The sequence below is a fragment of the Eschrichtius robustus genome, chromosome 14 (assembly GCF_028021215.1).
Source record: "Eschrichtius robustus isolate mEscRob2 chromosome 14, mEscRob2.pri, whole genome shotgun sequence".
Lineage (NCBI taxonomy): Eukaryota > Metazoa > Chordata > Mammalia > Artiodactyla > Eschrichtiidae > Eschrichtius > Eschrichtius robustus.
In genome coordinates this window covers 60365391-60379588 of record NC_090837.1, presented here as the reverse complement: position 1 = coordinate 60379588, position 14198 = coordinate 60365391, and positions in this window count along the sequence as shown.

The following is a 14198-nucleotide window of genomic DNA, read 5'->3' as shown; positions in this document are numbered from 1 at the left end:
AGGCTGAACCAGGCGACGTGTGTGTATCACATCCTGGGAAGCAGGGCCTGAGGGGAAACCGCCACCTGACTGGCCTCCATTATAGGCAGCTGACAAAACGGTCCCAAGCTTACGGAACCCACTTACCACGAAATGTTTCTCTTCAGAAGAGGAGATTTTGCTACCACGCGTCAGCAGCTCCTCTCCCTCAGAGTGCTGTTCTTGTTTAGACTAGGGAAAACCACCACGATTTCCAGGTTTTGAACGGCTCTTTTCCCAGTTGGTTTCATCCGAGAAAGAGCCAGAAGGGCTGATCTCAGGCAATCGGCCTGCACACCGTGAGTCCTTGGGGTAGGGCAGTCCTGAGTCAATGTGTCTCCTAAAGAACGAAAGCAAAGTTTCCTGCCACAGGAAAGCACAGAGAGGCCTGGTGCTTTCTCTAGAAAATTCAAGTGGGCTTGAAAGGTGAGGCCTAGACTACATTGTGGAAAAGATCGGGATTACGGCTACCTCTCCCCCTCTCTCTGCCCCGTACCCTGTGCTCAGCCGTGTGGGAATGCTGATTGGGAGAGTCTGCCTCTCTGCCGGGCTCAGAAGGCTTCTTCCCGTTTGGGCAATTCCGTTTGTGTCTTACTTCGTGGAGGAGGAATGAGGGCGCCCAGAGGTTTTCTGACGTGAAATAACTAATGACAGAGCATCTGGAGGAGCTGGTTTCTCGGTGGAAGGAGCCAAAAAGCCAGCATTCCTAAGGTCTCTTTGAGAGCTGCCAGACACTCTGCCGTCATAGGCCTAAGAATTGGCCCTTGTAACGGCACGGCAACACTTGGAATCCTAGGACACTGTGGAAGGGCGACTCGCAAACTGGATGGAAGAAGCTTCCAAGCCCAGTGTTCTTTCATGTACCAAAGAGAACGCAAGTGTCTGACGCTTGTAGCATTGTTGCTGGAGAGCACTGGCATCCTTGTGGGCCTGTCGGCTACTTTCCTGTTTCCGACCCTCTCAGGAAACTCTTCCAGAATACCGTTGGAACCTGCTTAGAGAGCGAAGCTGCGAAGTGGATGCACAGAACATTAACCTAGATACCAGCCCAGGGTCCCTAGCATCCATTTTTCTCTGGAGGGTACTTACCCCACACAGGGATTCAAGCAGCGCGTTTGCCTTGTACAACTTACACAGGAAAATGGGATGAGACGTTGGGTCACTCTGCTTGTGCTCACACTACGTGCCCCGGAGAAGTTATGACGCAGCAGATGTCCACCCCCTTTCTCTACACATGTGGACCCCAAAGAGGCGCTGGGTAGTGGGTGTTCTCAGGCCAAGATCAGTCCTTGTTCTGGGCTGCACATGCTTTGTGGTTCACAGGTTGTCTGACCCTGCTCCTTTGGGAGACTTTCAGAGCTGACGCTATCCCTGGGCTGCCCAAGCAAAGAGGCATAGAGGCCTTTCACCCTGAAGGCCATGGGCTTGTTTCCCATGGAGAATGTGTACGTCGCCCCTCCCGGGCTGGAGGCGTGTAAGTTGACACCATGTATTCTGCCCACGGAAAATCCAAGTAGGTGTACTCGATTTGGGCTGCCTGGTGAAACAGTGTGCAGTCGCCAGCACCCGGAGTACTTTTCCTCTAGTTTGATTCCTAGCTAGGTAAACCCGGACTTCGGAGGCTAGGTGGCAGCAAACGTGTTAAGCTTGTGGGGAAACCCTTTGACCAATGGGCCATATGCTTGTGCGTGTGGCCGGAGTTAGGCAGGAACTCTCCCACTCAGGGTTTTTACCTTACGATAAGCTGTCCCTTTTGGCTGAAGCAGCGGGCGTGTCTGTATCACAGCCTGGGAAGCAGGGCCTGAGGGGAGGCGGCCAACTGACTAGCCTCCATTATAGGCAGCTGAGAAAATGGGGCAATTCTTATGGAACCCGCTTACAACGAAATGTTTCTCTTCAGAAGAGGGGATTTTGCTACCACACGTCAGCAGCTCCTCTCCCTCAGAGTGCTGTTCCTGTGTAGACTAGGGAAAACCACCATGGTCTCCAGCTTTTGAACGGCTCTTTTCCCAGTTGGTTTCATCCGTGAAAGAGCCAGAAGGGCTGATCTCAAGCAATCGGCCTGCACAACCTGAGTCCTTGGGGTCAGGCAGTCCTGAGTCATTGTGCCACCAAAAGAATGAAAGCAAAGTTGCCTGCCACAGGAAAGCACAGCGAGGCCTGGTGCTTTCTCTCGGAAATTGAAGTGGGCTTGAAAGGTGAGGCTTATACTACATTGTGGAAAAGCTCGTGGTTACGGCTATCTTTCTCCCTCTCTCTGTCCCGTCCCATGGGCTCAGCCGTGTGGGAATGCTGAGTGGGAGAGACCGCCTGTGTGTCGGGCTCAGAAGTCTTCTTCGCTTTAGGGCAATTACGTTTCTGTCTTACTTCGTGGAGGAGGCATGAGGGCGCCCAGAGATTTTCTGACATGAAATAACTAAGGACAGAGCATCTGGAGGAGCTGGAAGGAGCCGAAAAGCCAGCATTCCGAAGGTGTCTGTGAGAGCTGCCAGACACTCTGCCGTCATAGGCCTAAGAATCTTTGTGACGGCATGGCAACACTTGGAATCCTAGGACACTGTGGAAGGGCGACTCGCAAACTGGGTGGAAGAAGGTTCCAAGCCCAGTGTTCTTTCATGTACCAAAGAGAACGCAAGTGTCTGAGGCTGGTAGCACATTGTTGCTGGAGAGCACTGCATCCTCGTGGGCCTGTCGGCTACTTGCCTGTTTCCGACCCTCTCAGGAAACTCTTCCAAAACGCCGTCGGGGCCCGCTTAGAGAGCGAAGCTGCGAAGTGGATGCTCGGAATATTAACCTATTTACTGGCCCCGGGTCCCAAGCATCCATCCTTCTCTGGAGGGTACGTACCCCACCAAGGGATTCAAGCAGGGAGTATGCCTTGTACAACTTACACAGGAAACTGGGTTGAGATGAAGGGCCACGCTGCTTGTGCTCACACTACGTGCGCCAGAGAAGTTATGACGTAGCAGATATCATCCCCCTTTCTTTACACATGTGGACCCCAAAGAAGTGCTGGGCCGTGGGTGTTCTCAGGCCAAGAGCAGTCCTTGTTCTGGCCTTCACCTGCTCTGTGGATCAAAGGTTCTTTGACTCTGCTCCTTTGGAAGCCTTTCAGAGCTGACCCTATGCCTTGGCTGCTGAAGCACAGAGGCATAGAGGCCTTTCACCCTGAAGGCATGGGCTTGTTTCCCATGGCAAGAGTCTATGTCGCCCCTCCCCGGCTGGAAGCGTGTAAGTTGACACCATTTTTTCTGCCCATGGAAAATACAAGAAGGTGTACTCGGTTTGGGCTGCCTGGTAAAACAGTTTGCAGTCGCCAGCACCCTGAGTACTATTCCTCAAGTTTGATTATTCCTAGCTAGGTAAACCCGGACTTCGGAGGCTAGATGGGAGCAAACGTGTTAAGCTTGTGGAGAAAGCCTTTGACCAATGGCAAAATGCTCGTGCTTGTGGCGGGGATTAGGCAGGAACTCTCCCACTCAAGGTTTTTACTTACGATAAGCTTTCCTTTTAGGCTGAACCAGGCGACGTGTGTGTATCACATCCTGGGAAGCAGGGCCTGAGGGGAAACTGCCACCTGACTGGCCTCCATTATAGGCAGCTGACAAAACGGTCCCAAGCTTACGGAACCCACTTACCACGAAATGTTTCTCTTCAGAAGAGGAGATTTTGCTACCACGCGTCAGCAGCTCCTCTCCCTCAGAGTGCTGTTCTTGTTTAGACTAGGGAAAACCACCACGATTTCCAGGTTTTGAACGGCTCTTTTCCCAGTTGGTTTCATCCGAGAAAGAGCCAGAAGGGCTGATCTCAGGCAATCGGCCTGCACACCGTGAGTCCTTGGGGTAGGGCAGTCCTGAGTCAATGTGTCTCCTAAAGAACGAAAGCAAAGTTTCCTGCCACAGGAAAGCACAGAGAGGCCTGGTGCTTTCTCTAGGAAATTCAAGTGGGCTTGAAAGGTGAGGCCTAGACTACATTGTGGAAAAGATCGGGATTACGGCTACCTCTCCCCCTCTCTCTGCCCCGTACCCTGTGCTCAGCCGTGTGGGAATGCTGATTGGGAGAGTCTGCCTCTCTGCCGGGCTCAGAAGGCTTCTTCCCGTTTGGGCAATTCCGTTTGTGTCTTACTTCGTGGAGGAGGAATGAGGGCGCCCAGAGGTTTTCTGACGTGAAATAACTAATGACAGAGCATCTGGAGGAGCTGGTTTCTCGGTGGAAGGAGCCAAAAAGCCAGCATTCCTAAGGTCTCTTTGAGAGCTGCCAGACACTCTGCCGTCATAGGCCTAAGAATTGGCCCTTGTAACGGCACGGCAACACTTGGAATCCTAGGACACTGTGGAAGGGCGACTCGCAAACTGGATGGAAGAAGCTTCCAAGCCCAGTGTTCTTTCATGTACCAAAGAGAACGCAAGTGTCTGACGCTGGTAGCATTGTTGCTGGAGAGCACTGGCCTCCTTGTGGGCCTGTCGGCTACTTTCCTGTTTCCGACCCTCTCAGGAAACTCTTCCAGAATACCGTTGGAACCTGCTTAGAGAGCGAAGCTGCGAAGTGGATGCACAGAACATTAACCTAGATACCAGCCCAGGGTCCCTAGCATCCATTTTTCTCTGGAGGGTACTTACCCCACACAGGGATTCAAGCAGCGCGTTTGCCTTGTACAACTTACACAGGAAAATGGGATGAGACGTTGGGTCACTCTGCTTGTGCTCACACTACGTGCCCCGGAGAAGTTATGACGCAGCAGATGTCCACCCCCTTTCTCTACACATGTGGACCCCAAAGAGGCGCTGGGTAGTGGGTGTTCTCAGGCCAAGAGCAGTCCTTGTTCTGGGCTGCACATGCTTTGTGGTTCACAGGTTGTCTGACCCTGCTCCTTTGGGAGACTTTCAGAGCTGACGCTATCCCTGGGCTGCCCAAGCAAAGAGGCATAGAGGCCTTTCACCCTGAAGGCCATGGGCTTGTTTCCCATGGAGAATGTGTACGTCGCCCCTCCCGGGCTGGAGGCGTGTAAGTTGACACCATGTATTCTGCCCACGGAAAATCCAAGTAGGTGTACTCGATTTGGGCTGCCTGGTGAAACAGTGTGCAGTCGCCAGCACCTGGAGTACTTTTCCTCTAGTTTGATTCCTAGCTAGGTAAACCCGGACTTCGGAGGCTAGGTGGCAGCAAACGTGTTAAGCTTGTGGGGAAACCCTTTGACCAATGGGCCATATGCTTGTGCGTGTGGCCGGAGTTAGGCAGGAACTCTCCCACTCAGGGTTTTTACCTTACGATAAGCTGTCCCTTTTGGCTGAAGCAGCGGGCGTGTCTGTATCACAGCCTGGGAAGCAGGGCCTGAGGGGAGGCGGCCAACTGACTAGCCTCCATTATAGGCAGCTGAGAAAATGGGGCAATTCTTATGGAACCCGCTTACAACGAAATGTTTCTCTTCAGAAGAGGGGATTTTGCTACCACACGTCAGCAGCTCCTCTCCCTCAGAGTGCTGTTCCTGTGTAGACTAGGGAAAACCACCATGGTCTCCAGCTTTTGAACGGCTCTTTTCCCAGTTGGTTTCATCCGTGAAAGAGCCAGAAGGGCTGATCTCAAGCAATCGGCCTGCACAACCTGAGTCCTTGGGGTCAGGCAGTCCTGAGTCATTGTGCCACCAAAAGAATGAAAGCAAAGTTGCCTGCCACAGGAAATCACAGCGAGGCCTGGTGCTTTCTCTCGGAAATTGAAGTGGGCTTGAAAGGTGAGGCTTATACTACATTGTGGAAAAGCTCGTGGTTACGGCTATCTTTCTCCCTCTCTCTGTCCCGTCCCATGGGCTCAGCCGTGTGGGAATGCTGAGTGGGAGAGACCGCCTGTGTGTCGGGCTCAGAAGTCTTCTTCGCTTTAGGGCAATTACGTTTCTGTCTTACTTCGTGGAGGAGGCATGAGGGCGCCCAGAGATTTTCTGACATGAAATAACTAAGGACAGAGCATCTGGAGGAGCTGGAAGGAGCCGAAAAGCCAGCATTCCGAAGGTGTCTGTGAGAGCTGCCAGACACTCTGCCGTCATAGGCCTAAGAATCTTTGTGACGGCATGGCAACACTTGGAATCCTAGGACACTGTGGAAGGGCGACTCGCAAACTGGGTGGAAGAAGGTTCCAAGCCCAGTGTTCTTTCATGTACCAAAGAGAACGCAAGTGTCTGAGGCTGGTAGCACATTGTTGCTGGAGAGCACTGCATCCTCGTGGGCCTGTCGGCTACTTGCCTGTTTCCGACCCTCTCAGGAAACTCTTCCAAAACGCCGTCGGGGCCCGCTTAGAGAGCGAAGCTGCGAAGTGGATGCTCGGAATATTAACCTATTTACTGGCCCCGGGTCCCAAGCATCCATCCTTCTCTGGAGGGTACGTACCCCACCAAGGGATTCAAGCAGGGAGTATGCCTTGTACAACTTACACAGGAAACTGGGTTGAGATGAAGGGCCACGCTGCTTGTGCTCACACTACGTGCGCCAGAGAAGTTATGACGTAGCAGATATCAACCCCCTTTCTTTACACATGTGGACCCCAAAGAAGTGCTGGGCCGTGGGTGTTCTCAGGCCAAGAGCAGTCCTTGTTCTGGCCTTCACCTGCTCTGTGGATCAAAGGTTCTTTGACTCTGCTCCTTTGGAAGCCTTTCAGAGCTGACCCTATGCCTTGGCTGCTGAAGCACAGAGGCATAGAGGCCTTTCACCCTGAAGGCATGGGCTTGTTTCCCATGGCAAGAGTCTATGTCGCCCCTCCCCGGCTGGAAGCGTGTAAGTTGACACCATTTTTTCTGCCCATGGAAAATACAAGAAGGTGTACTCGGTTTGGGCTGCCTGGTAAAAGAGTTTGCAGTCGCCAGCACCCTGAGTACTATTCCTCAAGTTTGATTATTCCTAGCTAGGTAAACCCGGACTTCGGAGGCTAGATGGGAGCAAACGTGTTAAGCTTGTGGAGAAAGCCTTTGACCAATGGCAAAATGCTCGTGCTTGTGGCGGGGATTAGGCAGGAACTCTCCCACTCAAGGTTTTTACTTACGATAAGCTTTCCTTTTAGGCTGAACCAGGCGACGTGTGTGTATCACATCCTGGGAAGCAGGGCCTGAGGGGAAACGCCACCTGACTGGCCTCCATTATAGGCAGCTGACAAAACGGTCCCAAGCTTACGGAACCCACTTACCACGAAATGTTTCTCTTCAGAAGAGGAGATTTTGCTACCACGCGTCAGCAGCTCCTCTCCCTCAGAGTGCTGTTCTTGTTTAGACTAGGGAAAACCACCACGATTTCCAGGTTTTGAACGGCTCTTTTCCCAGTTGGTTTCATCCGAGAAAGAGCCAGAAGGGCTGATCTCAGGCAATCGGCCTGCACACCGTGAGTCCTTGGGGTAGGGCAGTCCTGAGTCAATGTGTCTCCTAAAGAACGAAAGCAAAGTTTCCTGCCACAGGAAAGCACAGAGAGGCCTGGTGCTTTCTCTAGGAAATTCAAGTGGGCTTGAAAGGTGAGGCCTAGACTACATTGTGGAAAAGATCGGGATTACGGCTACCTCTCCCCCTCTCTCTGCCCCGTACCCTGTGCTCAGCCGTGTGGGAATGCTGATTGGGAGAGCCTGCCTCTCTGCCGGGCTCAGAAGGCTTCTTCCCGTTTGGGCAATTCCGTTTGTGTCTTACTTCGTGGAGGAGGAATGAGGGCGCCCAGAGGTTTTCTGACGTGAAATAACTAATGACAGAGCATCTGGAGGAGCTGGTTTCTCGGTGGAAGGAGCCAAAAAGCCAGCATTCCTAAGGTCTCTTTGAGAGCTGCCAGACACTCTGCCGTCATAGGCCTAAGAATTGGCCCTTGTAACGGCACGGCAACACTTGGAATCCTAGGACACTGTGGAAGGGCGACTCGCAAACTGGATGGAAGAAGCTTCCAAGCCCAGTGTTCTTTCATGTACCAAAGAGAACGCAAGTGTCTGACGCTGGTAGCATTGTTGCTGGAGAGCACTGGCCTCCTTGTGGGCCTGTCGGCTACTTTCCTGTTTCCGACCCTCTCAGGAAACTCTTCCAGAATACCGTTGGAACCTGCTTAGAGAGCGAAGCTGCGAAGTGGATGCACAGAACATTAACCTAGATACCAGCCCAGGGTCCCTAGCATCCATTTTTCTCTGGAGGGTACTTACCCCACACAGGGATTCAAGCAGCGCGTTTGCCTTGTACAACTTACACAGGAAAATGGGATGAGACGTTGGGTCACTCTGCTTGTGCTCACACTACGTGCCCCGGAGAAGTTATGACGCAGCAGATGTCCACCCCCTTTCTCTACACATGTGGACCCCAAAGAGGCGCTGGGTAGTGGGTGTTCTCAGGCCAAGAGCAGTCCTTGTTCTGGGCTGCACATGCTTTGTGGTTCACAGGTTGTCTGACCCTGCTCCTTTGGGAGACTTTCAGAGCTGACGCTATCCCTGGGCTGCCCAAGCAAAGAGGCATAGAGGCCTTTCACCCTGAAGGCCATGGGCTTGTTTCCCATGGAGAATGTGTACGTCGCCCCTCCCGGGCTGGAGGCGTGTAAGTTGACACCATGTATTCTGCCCACGGAAAATCCAAGTAGGTGTACTCGATTTGGGCTGCCTGGTGAAACAGTGTGCAGTCGCCAGCACCCGGAGTACTTTTCCTCTAGTTTGATTCCTAGCTAGGTAAACCCGGACTTCGGAGGCTAGGTGGCAGCAAACGTGTTAAGCTTGTGGGGAAACCCTTTGACCAATGGGCCATATGCTTGTGCGTGTGGCCGGAGTTAGGCAGGAACTCTCCCACTCAGGGTTTTTACCTTACGATAAGCTGTCCCTTTTGGCTGAAGCAGCGGGCGTGTCTGTATCACAGCCTGGGAAGCAGGGCCTGAGGGGAGGCGGCCAACTGACTAGCCTCCATTATAGGCAGCTGAGAAAATGGGGCAATTCTTATGGAACCCGCTTACAACGAAATGTTTCTCTTCAGAAGAGGGGATTTTGCTACCACACGTCAGCAGCTCCTCTCCCTCAGAGTGCTGTTCCTGTGTAGACTAGGGAAAACCACCATGGTCTCCAGCTTTTGAACGGCTCTTTTCCCAGTTGGTTTCATCCGTGAAAGAGCCAGAAGGGCTGATCTCAAGCAATCGGCCTGCACAACCTGAGTCCTTGGGGTCAGGCAGTCCTGAGTCATTGTGCCACCAAAAGAATGAAAGCAAAGTTGCCTGCCACAGGAAAGCACAGCGAGGCCTGGTGCTTTCTCTCGGAAATTGAAGTGGGCTTGAAAGGTGAGGCTTATACTACATTGTGGAAAAGCTCGTGGTTACGGCTATCTTTCTCCCTCTCTCTGTCCCGTCCCATGGGCTCAGCCGTCTGGGAATGCTGAGTGGGAGAGACCGCCTGTGTGTCGGGCTCAGAAGTCTTCTTCGCTTTAGGGCAATTACGTTTCTGTCTTACTTCGTGGAGGAGGCATGAGGGCGCCCAGAGATTTTCTGACATGAAATAACTAAGGACAGAGCATCTGGAGGAGCTGGAAGGAGCCGAAAAGCCAGCATTCCGAAGGTGTCTGTGAGAGCTGCCAGACACTCTGCCGTCATAGGCCTAAGAATCTTTGTGACGGCATGGCAACACTTGGAATCCTAGGACACTGTGGAAGGGCGACTCGCAAACTGGGTGGAAGAAGGTTCCAAGCCCAGTGTTCTTTCATGTACCAAAGAGAACGCAAGTGTCTGAGGCTGGTAGCATTGTTGCTGGAGAGCACTGCATCCTCGTGGGCCTGTGGGCTACTTGCCTGTTTCCGACCCTCTCAGGAAACTCTTCCAAAACGCCGTCGGGGCCCGCTTAGAGAGCGAAGCTGCGAAGTCGATGCTCGGAATATTAACCTATTTACTGGCCCCGGGTCCCAAGCATCCATCCTTCTCTGGAGGGTACGTACCCCACCAAGGGATTCAAGCAGGGAGTATGCCTTGTACAACTTACACAGGAAACTGGGTTGAGATGAAGGGCCACGCTGCTTGTGCTCACACTACGTGCGCCAGAGAAGTTATGACGTAGCAGATATCAACCCCCTTTCTTTACACATGTGGACCCCAAAGAAGTGCTGGGCCGTGGGTGTTCTCAGGCCAAGAGCAGTCCTTGTTCTGGCCTTCACCTGCTCTGTGGATCAAAGGTTCTTTGACTCTGCTCCTTTGGAAGCCTTTCAGAGCTGACCCTATGCCTTGGCTGCTGAAGCACAGAGGCATAGAGGCCTTTCACCCTGAAGGCATGGGCTTGTTTCCCATGGAAAGAGTCTATGTCGCCCCTCCCCGGCTGGAAGCGTGTAAGTTGACACCATTTTTTCTGCCCATGGAAAATACAAGAAGGTGTACTCGGTTTGGGCTGCCTGGTAAAACAGTTTGCAGTCGCCAGCACCCTGAGTACTATTCCTCAAGTTTGATTATTCCTAGCTAGGTAAACCCGGACTTCGGAGGCTAGATGGGAGCAAACGTGTTGAGCTTGTGGAGAAAGCCTTTGACCAATGGCAAAATGCTCGTGCTTGTGGCGGGGATTAGGCAGGAACTCTCCCACTCAAGGTTTTTACTTACGATAAGCTTTCCTTTTAGGCTGAACCAGGCGACGTGTGTGTATCACATCCTGGGAAGCAGGGCCTGAGGGGAAACCGCCACCTGACTGGCCTCCATTATAGGCAGCTGACAAAACGGTCCCAAGCTGACGGAACCCACTTACCACGAAATGTTTCTCTTCAGAAGAGGAGATTTTGCTACCACGCGTCAGCAGCTCCTCTCCCTCAGAGTGCTGTTCTTGTTTAGACTAGGGAAAACCACCACGATTTCCAGGTTTTGAACGGCTCTTTTCCCAGTTGGTTTCATCCGAGAAAGAGCCAGAAGGGCTGATCTCAGGCAATCGGCCTGCACACCGTGAGTCCTTGGGGTAGGGCAGTCCTGAGTCAATGTGTCTCCTAAAGAACGAAAGCAAAGTTTCCTGCCACAGGAAAGCACAGAGAGGCCTGGTGCTTTCTCTAGGAAATTCAAGTGGGCTTGAAAGGTGAGGCCTAGACTACATTGTGGAAAAGATCGGGATTACGGCTACCTCTCCCCCTCTCTCTGCCCCGTACCCTGTGCTCAGCCGTGTGGGAATGCTGATTGCGAGAGTCTGCCTCTCTGCCGGGCTCAGAAGGCTTCTTCCCGTTTGGGCAATTCCGTTTGTGTCTTACTTCGTGGAGGAGGAATGAGGGCGCCCAGAGGTTTTCTGACGTGAAATAACTAATGACAGAGCATCTGGAGGAGCTGGTTTCTCGGTGGAAGGAGCCAAAAAGCCAGCATTCCTAAGGTCTCTTTGAGAGCTGCCAGACACTCTGCCGTCATAGGCCTAAGAATTGGCCCTTGTAACGGCACGGCAACACTTGGAATCCTAGGACACTGTGGAAGGGCGACTCGCAAACTGGATGGAAGAAGCTTCCAAGCCCAGTGTTCTTTCATGTACCAAAGAGAACGCAAGTGTCTGACGCTGGTAGCATTGTTGCTGGAGAGCACTGGCCTCCTTGTGGGCCTGTCGGCTACTTTCCTGTTTCCGACCCTCTCAGGAAACTCTTCCAGAATACCGTTGGAACCTGCTTAGAGAGCGAAGCTGCGAAGTGGATGCACAGAACATTAACCTAGATACCAGCCCAGGGTCCCTAGCATCCATTTTTCTCTGGAGGGTACTTACCCCACACAGGGATTCAAGCAGCGCGTTTGCCTTGTACAACTTACACAGGAAAATGGGATGAGACGTTGGGTCACTCTGCTTGTGCTCACACTACGTGCCCCGGAGAAGTTATGACGCAGCAGATGTCCACCCCCTTTCTCTACACATGTGGACCCCAAAGAGGCGCTGGGTAGTGGGTGTTCTCAGGCCAAGAGCAGTCCTTGTTCTGGGCTGCACATGCTTTGTGGTTCACAGGTTGTCTGACCCTGCTCCTTTGGGAGACTTTCAGAGCTGACGCTATCCCTGGGCTGCCCAAGCAAAGAGGCATAGAGGCCTTTCACCCTGAAGGCCATGGGCTTGTTTCCCATGGAGAATGTGTACGTCGCCCCTCCCGGGCTGGAGGCGTGTAAGTTGACACCATGTATTCTGCCCACGGAAAATCCAAGTAGGTGTACTCGATTTGGGCTGCCTGGTGAAACAGTGTGCAGTCGCCAGCACCCGGAGTACTTTTCCTCTAGTTTGATTCCTAGCTAGGTAAACCCGGACTTCGGAGGCTAGGTGGCAGCAAACGTGTTAAGCTTGTGGGGAAACCCTTTGACCAATGGGCCATATGCTTGTGCGTGTGGCCGGAGTTAGGCAGGAACTCTCCCACTCAGGGTTTTTACCTTACGATAAGCTGTCCCTTTTGGCTGAAGCAGCGGGCGTGTCTGTATCACAGCCTGGGAAGCAGGGCCTGAGGGGAGGCGGCCAACTGACTAGCCTCCATTATAGGCAGCTGAGAAAATGGGGCAATTCTTATGGAACCCGCTTACAACGAAATGTTTCTCTTCAGAAGAGGGGATTTTGCTACCACACGTCAGCAGCTCCTCTCCCTCAGAGTGCTGTTCCTGTGTAGACTAGGGAAAACCACCATGGTCTCCAGCTTTTGAACGGCTCTTTTCCCAGTTGGTTTCATCCGTGAAAGAGCCAGAAGGGCTGATCTCAAGCAATCGGCCTGCACAACCTGAGTCCTTGGGGTCAGGCAGTCCTGAGTCATTGTGCCACCAAAAGAATGAAAGCAAAGTTGCCTGCCACAGGAAATCACAGCGAGGCCTGGTGCTTTCTCTCGGAAATTGAAGTGGGCTTGAAAGGTGAGGCTTATACTACATTGTGGAAAAGCTCGTGGTTACGGCTATCTTTCTCCCTCTCTCTGTCCCGTCCCATGGGCTCAGCCGTGTGGGAATGCTGAGTGGGAGAGACCGCCTGTGTGTCGGGCTCAGAAGTCTTCTTCGCTTTAGGGCAATTACGTTTCTGTCTTACTTCGTGGAGGAGGCATGAGGGCGCCCAGAGATTTTCTGACATGAAATAACTAAGGACAGAGCATCTGGAGGAGCTGGAAGGAGCCGAAAAGCCAGCATTCCGAAGGTGTCTGTGAGAGCTGCCAGACACTCTGCCGTCATAGGCCTAAGAATCTTTGTGACGGCATGGCAACACTTGGAATCCTAGGACACTGTGGAAGGGCGACTCGCAAACTGGGTGGAAGAAGGTTCCAAGCCCAGTGTTCTTTCATGTACCAAAGAGAACGCAAGTGTCTGAGGCTGGTAGCACATTGTTGCTGGAGAGCACTGCATCCTCGTGGGCCTGTCGGCTACTTGCCTGTTTCCGACCCTCTCAGGAAACTCTTCCAAAACGCCGTCGGGGCCCGCTTAGAGAGCGAAGCTGCGAAGTGGATGCTCGGAATATTAACCTATTTACTGGCCCCGGGTCCCAAGCATCCATCCTTCTCTGGAGGGTACGTACCCCACCAAGGGATTCAAGCAGGGAGTATGCCTTGTACAACTTACACAGGAAACTGGGTTGAGATGAAGGGCCACGCTGCTTGTGCTCACACTACGTGCGCCAGAGAAGTTATGACGTAGCAGATATCAACCCCCTTTCTTTACACATGTGGACCCCAAAGAAGTGCTGGGCCGTGGGTGTTCTCAGGCCAAGAGCAGTCCTTGTTCTGGCCTTCACCTGCTCTGTGGATCAAAGGTTCTTTGACTCTGCTCCTTTGGAAGCCTTTCAGAGCTGACCCTATGCCTTGGCTGCTGAAGCACAGAGGCATAGAGGCCTTTCACCCTGAAGGCATGGGCTTGTTTCCCATGGCAAGAGTCTATGTCGCCCCTCCCCGGCTGGAAGCGTGTAAGTTGACACCATTTTTTCTGCCCATGGAAAATACAAGAAGGTGTACTCGGTTTGGGCTGCCTGGTAAAAGAGTTTGCAGTCGCCAGCACCCTGAGTACTATTCCTCAAGTTTGATTATTCCTAGCTAGGTAAACCCGGACTTCGGAGGCTAGATGGGAGCAAACGTGTTAAGCTTGTGGAGAAAGCCTTTGACCAATGGCAAAATGCTCGTGCTTGTGGCGGGGATTAGGCAGGAACTCTCCCACTCAAGGTTTTTACTTACGATAAGCTTTCCTTTTAGGCTGAACCAGGCGACGTGTGTGTATCACATCCTGGGAAGCAGGGCCTGAGGGGAAACCGCCACCTGACTGGCCTCCATT